Below are 8,819 nucleotides of genomic sequence, written 5' to 3'. Positions count from 1 at the left end.
TATCACCAGAACGCAATCTGAAATTCTTATGATGTTGACTATTATCAAATCACTTAGCCCCTACTTCATGTTTAGTTTATCTTATTCATCAGCCCATACTATTTTCTATTACTCTGGGGTATTAACTCTCCCTTCAGGTAGTCGTGTTAGAGTCACGAACTTATTTCCCGAAATGAGGATATGACTTTATGACCTATACTCTTTTGTTGTCTCAAGGCGTGGCTCCTCTCGTCTTTTCCTTAACTTGACTATATATCCTATAATACCGTTATTTTTTTTTCTACCATTGTCATTCATGCATCACATCTTACTCATTACGCTTCATTAACTCTCTTCTCATTTCCTACTAACATTTTTGTCTAACACTTTATTTTGAAAATTTCAACAGGACATTCTTTTGCTTTTAGCTCCCCTTGCTCCATCTACTGGTTCTTCGGGTTGCCTAACATTCTTTCTTTACTAGGGACGGGAGCCATACTAAGGTAACATTTATCCTTTTAAGGCTTTCAGTGCCTATCTTTATAGTACTCATATCTAGCTGTACTATTTTAGGGTGTACCATCTGGGTGTCTCACAAGGAGATCTATTTAGCACATTTATAATACCCTTCGGAAATGTCAACTAACGCAAGCAATCCAACCATCATTTTGGGTTACTCTAACCCCAGTCGGTTCTTGATATTTGTCCTTCTCTTAATTATTTCTATTAGCTCCCATGAAGCATAATTGAGATGGGTGTGACTCATTGTACATACCTCTGTTACAATTGAAGGTATCTCAAAATGCTTATATTTCTCTGCTTGAATTATAAATATTGTTAATCTTCATTAACTGGGTACCTCATACCCTTCTTCACCTTGCTTCTTTTACTTGATGAAACTTGCATCTACCTTCCGACTCTCTTATTCTTTTTTACCGTAAGAGTGGATAAACATTCTTGCCTTAGGGGTCCTTATCAAGAAACTTACACGTCTTAGTACACACATGATCTGCTGAATACCTCATATTTATCCATCATAAGCATGATGCAAAAATTGAGTTACTCTAACTCAACTCTTCCACATCTGTATCTCTTACCAACCATCTTTATAGATGTAGGCATTGTCGTATTATGAATAAGATAGAGTTAGGAAATTGAGTTATTACAATTGAGCTCTATGATACGATCTAGGGTAAGAAAAAAGAGTGATAGTCCTAAATGCCATGTAGCCTCCTGCTTATAAGTCTGGTGCATGACACACCTATAAATAAGACTCTACTAGACACGGCTTGTAGACTCCCTAAGACAGAACTGCTCTAATACCACTTTTGTCACGACCCAAATCGAAGGGTCACGACGGGCACCCGGTACCTTACTTAACCGAGTACCAACATAACATATCTTTCTTATTGTACTTTCATTGGCAAATGGGCCAAACAGGCCGTCATGGTCTAACCAGAATAAACATAGGGGGATACTCAATATAGGATGACCCAACCTGATATAAAAACTTATACATGTGATATACGGGCCTATAAGGCCAACATGATCATTTGTAAACTCAAAACATAGGTCGGCAAGGCCATACAAGCATCAGTATACATGACAGCAGTCTACAAGCCTCTAAGAGTACACACTTAAAATAAAGTTTCGGACAGGGCCCCGCCATACCAAAAAATACGCGTCTAAATCATACTGACCAAACAAGCAACTCCGGAGCAAATGGAGAGCACCAACATCTTCCGCTGAGCTGATAGCCTACTTGGAGGACTCTCGACCTGTCTATCAGGACATGCGGGCATGAAATGCAGCGTCCCCATGCAAAAGGGACGTCAGTACAAATAATGTACCGAGTATGTAAGGCACATAAATAAGTACATAAAAGACATGGAAGAAATATAGAGTAAATGACTCAACCTGTGAGTCTAGATAACTCTGTAAATCATGAAATACTTATAGTGTCATGCATATGCATATGAATGCCATGTCTTGCATAAGTACATCTGTTCATAACATCATCAAGCCTCTGAGGATATCCCATCATATCATCTCGGCCATTGTAGGCAAAATCATCAACGTATACCACCTGATCAGGTGGTGGTGCATATATAACACCATAACCTTTCCCATATCCCATATACATATATATACGCGTATATAAAGCCATCTGGTCATAGGTCAATGTTCATGTATAAATGCATTAAATGCCTATGAAATACGTTAATAAAATCTCTCGGTAAGTCATAAGACCATTATGCCTCTGATTAATATCATGAAATGATCTTCAGTCACATAACAAACCCAAAAATCCTTAAACATCGCGCTTACATTCTTGAACCCATTAGGACCACTGTGGAGAGTCACCCATTCTGACTTGGTCCCGAATATATAACCCATCTCTAGTGCACTGATAGCACATGAACACTCCTAAAGAAGCAATAAGATAAATTCTTTCCTCGTACCTCACACCCACAATAAGCACAAACTTCGAGTCTTCCCAAAACCTGAACATGTACCGATGAGGCAAAATATAGCACACATTTATCAAGTTATTTGCTCGAATTACCCCTGATGTTTTCTTTTCTTATCCATAATTGATCCACCAATACACCGATAACCAGAAACCGTACGAGCAGACAACCACGCGCTCTAATCATAGACGGTGGGTTCCCCCACTTAGCTTTAAGCTACAACCACACAAATGCAGAACCCACCATGATAGCTCCTACACAATTACTGTGATCTCGCATCGTTAACCCGTAAAATTTCTCGTAATCTCTTGTTAAACATTTCATGAACATTCCGAATTTTTCAGCCATAATCGCATACTCGACCTCCTGCTGGGTAGTAAGTAGAACTTCTTTGTAGAAACTTCATCAAAATCACGCAACACTACCCTGTTCATAGGAGATAGCCCACCCGTAGAATTCCATGTCGACATCTTCCAATGACGTTGCACGGGTTACAACTACCACAAAATTAGTAAACCCTCCCGAGCCCATACTCGTCTACCAGCTGTAAGAGTATAGTCAGTAGTCTCACAACCCATCGTAGCAATAAAGAGTAACGCATAGAACATATTAGAACACGAGCAAGCTCATCTCTCGAATGACGTATCCCTCAACAATAGCAGTATTGAGTCAACAAATAGGACCCAGTGTAAATACACTTCCTTATTCGGCCTATCAATGGGCTCCCAAATAAACTCCGGTCATCCATAAACAGATTAATAACCTTCCAGAGTCCACATGACCTAACCATAACACATGCTCTTAGTTGTCTAACTTTGGCGATACCTTCACAGTCCACAACCAAGGAACAATCTGTCATTGAGAACTCCTAGTCTCCAAATCCCTAGAATACCAGAATCACCATATCTGATCCCAACTCGACCACTCAAGTGACTAATACATCCTTCATACACAATCATTCCACGATAAATACTTCTAAAACTATTATGTGCTGCATAGCAAAATGGATATCTGCTCCGCATCTTTCGCTCGGTATCCCAAGTAGCCTCCTCGACTGGTTGACCTCTCCCCTACACCTTCACTGAACCTATGTTCTTTGACCTCAACCTTCGAACCTACCGATCCAAAATGTCCACCCACTCCACATCATAAGTAGAATCACCATCCAATTGAACCGTGCTGAAATGCAAAAGATGAGACGGATCGCCGACGTACTTCTGGAGCATAGAAATATGGAACACCGGGAGACCATTCGATAGACTAGGAGGCAATGCAAGCCTGTAAGCTACCTCTCAAACCCTCTCAAGTTCCTCAAAAGGCCCAATATATCGAGGGCTAAACTTGAACTTCTTCCGAACCTCATAACACCCTTAATGGGTGAACCTCTGAGCAGTACCTTCTCCCCCACCATGTAAGCAACAACACGAACCTTCTGATCGGCGTAGCTTTTGCGTCTAGACTACATCGTGCGAAACCAATCCTGAATCAACTAAACCTTGTCCAAAGCATCCTGAACCAAGTCTGTACCCAATAGCCTAGCCTCACCCAACTCAAACCAATCGAGCGTAGACCGACAATGTCTCACATATAAAGCCTCATACGAAGCCATCTGAATGCTCGATTGGTAGTTTTTATTGTAGGAAAACTCTACAAGCGGCAGAAAATGATCCCAATAACCTTTGAAATCTATGACACACGCGCGTAGCATATCTTCCAATATTTGAATAGTGCGCTCGGACTGTCCGTCCATCTGAGGGTGAAATATTGTACTCAACTCAACCCGTATGCCTAACTCTCACTGCACTGCTCTCTAAAATTACAATGTAAACTGGGTGCCCGATTTGAAATGATAGACACCGGCACACCGTGAAGGCAAAAAATCTCACGGATATAGATCTCAGCCAACCACTCCGAAGAATAAGTAGTCCCAACAGGAATGAAATACGCAGACTTAGTCAACCGATCCACAATCACCCAAATAGCATCAAACTTCCTCGAAGTCTATGGGAGCCCAACTACGAAGTCCATGGTGATACACTCTCATTTCCAATCTGGAATCTCAAGCCTCTAAAGCAATCTGCCTAGTGTCTGATGTTCGTACTTCACCTACTGACAATTTAGGCACCGAGCTACAAACTCCACTATATCCTTCTTCATCCTCCTCCACCAATAATGCTGACTCAATTCTTAATACATCTTTGTGACACCTGGATGAATAGAATACCATGAATTGTGGGCCTTTTCAAGAATCAACTTACGTAGCCCATCTACATTGGGCACACAAATCTGACCCTACATCCGCAACACCCTATCATCCCCAATAGTAACCTCATTGGCATCACCGTGTTGAACCGTTTCCTTAAGGACAAGCAAATGAGGGTAATCATATTGACGCTCTCTGATGCGATAATATAAGAAAGATCGAGAAACCACACAAGGTAGAACTCGACTAGGCTCCGAAACATCTAACCTCGTGAACTGATTGGCCAAGGCCTGAACATCTGATGCAAGCAGTCTCTCACAAACAAGAATAAATGCAAGGCTACCTATGCTCACCACCTTTCTACTCAAGGCATTGACCACTACATTGGCCTTTCCTAGATGATACAGAATGGTAATATCATAGTCCTTTAGCAGCTCCATTTATCTCCGCTGCCTCAAATTTAGATCCTTTGTTTGAACAAGTGCTGGAGACTCCGATGATCCGTGAATACTTCAAGACATACCGTAGAGATAATACCTCCAAATCTTCAATGCATGAACAATGGCTGCCAACTCCAAATCATAAACCGGATAGTTCTTCTCATGAATCTTTAACTGGCGTGAAGCATAGGCAATCACTCTACCCTCTTGCATCAAGACATACCCAATACCAATCCGAGAAGCATCACAATACATTGTATAAGAACCCGATGCTAAAGGCAAAACTAGAACTTGAGTTGTGGTCAGGGGAGTCTTAAACATCTGAAAGCTCTCCTCATACTCATCCGACCACCTAAATGGATCACCCTTCTGGGTCAACCTAGTCAAAGGAGTTGCTATGAATGAGAAACCCTCTACAAAGCAACGATAATATCCAACTAAGCCGAGGAAACTCCGAATCTCAGTAGCTGAAGATGGTCTAGACCAACTTTGAACCGCCTCTATCTTCTTTGAATCCACCTTAATCCCCTCACTGGACACCAGGTGCCCCAATAACGCCATATAACTGAGCCAAAAACTCACACTTAGAGAACTTGGCATAAAACTTCTCCTCTCTCAACCTCTTAGTATAATCCTCAAATGCTGGGCATGCTCCTCCTAGCTACATGAGTAAACCAGGATATCATCAATGAATACTATGACAAACAAATCATGGTATGGTTGAAATAAACTGTTCATTACATGCATGAATGTTGTTGGGGCGTTGGTCATCCCGAAAGACATCATAAAGAACTCGTAGTGACCATAGCGGGTTTTGAATGCTGTCTTCAGAATATCTGAATCCCGAATCTTCAACTGGTGATACCCAGACCTTAAATCAATCTTAGAGGACACCCTTGCTCCCAGAAGCTGTTCAAATAGATCAACAATACGCGACAAAGGATACTTGTTCTCGATTTTAACTTTGTTCAACCGCCTATAGTCGATGCACATCTGCATAGTACCATCTTTGTTCTTCACAAACAGAACCGGTGCACTCCAAGGCGACACACTAGGCCTAATAAACCCCCTATCAAGAATGTCCTAAAGTTAATCCTTAAATTCCTTCAACTCTGCTGGTGCCATACGATACAGAGGAATAGAAATGGGCTGAGTGCCCGACACCAAGTCAATACCAAAATCAATATCCCTGTCGGGTGGCATGCCCGACAGGTCTGCAAAAAATACATCTGGAAAGTCTCGCACTACCAAAATAGAATCAATAGTAGGAGTATCAGTACATACGTCCCTCACAAAAGCCAAATATGACAGACACCCATTCCCAACCATCCGTTGGGCCTTCAGTTATGAAATCACCCTGCTAGGAACATAATCTAGAGAACCTCTCCACTCGATCCTTGGCAACCCCAACATCGCTAATGTCACGGTCTTAGCGTGACAATCTAGAATAACATGAAATAGAGACAACCAATCCATACCCAAAATTACATCGAAATCAAATATACTAAGTAATAAGATATCAACCATAGTCTCCAATCCTCTAATGGTCACCACACACGACCGATACATATGGTCCACAACAATAGTATCGCCCACTAGCATAGATACATGAACAAGTGAAACTAATGGCTCACGGGGCATATCCAAATAACGAGTAAAATGGGATGATACATAGGAATAAGTGGAACCAAGGTCAAATAATGTAGAAACATCTCTGTGGCATACTGAAACAATACCTCTAATCATTGCATCTGAAGCAACACCCTCTGGTCTGGCAGGAATAACATAGAATCGAGCCTGACCACCACCTGATCGGCCTCCCCCTCTAGGGAGACCTCTAACTGCCTGAGCCCTACCCTCGCTGGAAGGGCAGGTGGTGAAGTAATTGGTGTGAAAGTTATAGCCTGACCCCTCTGCTAAACTAGACCTCCCAAGCGGCAGGGACACTGTCTCCACACATGCCCAAACTCCTCGCACTCGAAGCAACTCCCCGCTGGTGGTGGGGACTGAATCAGGCCCCAAGAACCAGAATAATTGTTAGAAGGACCTGGCATAGATGAACCCTTAACAGATATAACACGAGATGAACTCTGAGTTGGGAGAACACTGAGAGATGACTGACCCAGACGAGCATTGTATAAACCATGGCTAGCTGATGCACCATGATGTATTGGATGAACCATCTGAGCGGGCCTATGAGGACGACCCCTGTTGTAGTAGGATTGTCCCTCATAAGGAACATCGCTGAAACCACCCGAACCATAAGGCCTTTTGGCCTCCCTTTCCTCACGCTCTTGACTATTTACTAACTCTAGCCGCCGAGCAATATCAACTACCTCGTCGAACCTAACACCTGATGCATTCTCCCGAATCATAACAAAATGTAACTAATAACTGAGTCCATCAATGAACCTCATAATCCCCTCCCTCTCAGTGGGAACCAACTAGATCGCGTGATGAGCCAACTATGAAAATCTCATCTCACATTGGGTCACAAACATACCCTCCTAGCGTAGCTGCTCAAACTGCCTATGCAATTTCTCTCTGCGAGTCGGTGGCACAAATTTCTCCAAGAAGAGAATGGAGAACTCGTGCCATAAAAGTGGTGCAACATCGGCTGGCCTGCTCTGCTCATAGTCCTCCCACAATCTAAAGGCTTCCCCCGTCAGCTGAAAAGTAGTAAATGAAACCCCACTAGTCTCCAAAATACCCATCGTACGAAGAATCCGCTGGCACCTATCCAAGAAGTCCTGAGCATTCTCTGACTCAACCCCACTGAATGATGGAGGCTTGAGCCTTCCAAATCTTTCTAGTCTCTTCTGCTCCTCATCACTCATAACGAGACCCACCTAGGCCTGGGAAAATACTACCGACTAGGATAGTAATACCCCGGTATCTGGAGTCCTTACACTACTTGATCTTGAGTATGGGCGACGGGGGTCTGGGCACCTCCTCCCGCCTGAGAAGTGGCTGATGCGGCTTGAACTGAAACCGTCTGAGCAAGGCTAGTGCAAACAGTCAATATCTGGCCAAAGCCTTATGAAGGCCTGTAATTACAATGGGCACAGCTGGTACTTGAGTTGGTCCCACCGGCTCAACCACATCTGGAACCTTATCCTGACCTAGAGCAATTGGTGGGTCTACATGTGCTGATCTAGCTGTTGTACGAGCTGCACCTCGGCCTCTACAGCGGCCCTGTCCTCTCGCGGCCCTTGTTGGTGGTACTGGTGGCAATTTTCCCGATCCAATAGCACGTGTCCTCACCATCTGTGAGAGAATAGAATAACAAAAGTTTAGTTTCAGGAATCAACAAATTCGCATAACAAGAATACAAGAATGTGAAGTTTTCTTAAGGTTTTGGCAGCTTCTCGAAGATAAGTACAAACATCTCTGTACCGATCCACAAGACTCTACTAAACATGCTCATGACTCGAGAGACCAATGTAAGGCTCTAATACCAACTTGTCACGACCCAAATCTCACATGTCATGGTGGCTCCTATCGTGATACTAGGCAAGCCAATATTCATAATAAAACCACGCATTTTTAATTTTTGGAGAACATAATAATATAAGTTCAAGAGAAAAATCTCATATACTTATAATAAATATCGTGACTCAATACAATATTCCCTAAAATCCGGGTGTCACTGAGTACATGAGCATCTATACAATAACATGGTCTGAAATACTGTCTAGGATGGTAGACATTATAAATAAAACTAAG

This window comes from Nicotiana tabacum, chromosome 11 (genome assembly GCF_000715075.1).
Source record: "Nicotiana tabacum cultivar K326 chromosome 11, ASM71507v2, whole genome shotgun sequence".
Classification (NCBI taxonomy): Eukaryota; Viridiplantae; Streptophyta; class Magnoliopsida; order Solanales; family Solanaceae; genus Nicotiana; species Nicotiana tabacum.
The sequence above is the reverse complement of the archived record's forward strand: the minus strand, read 5'-3'. Positions refer to the sequence as shown.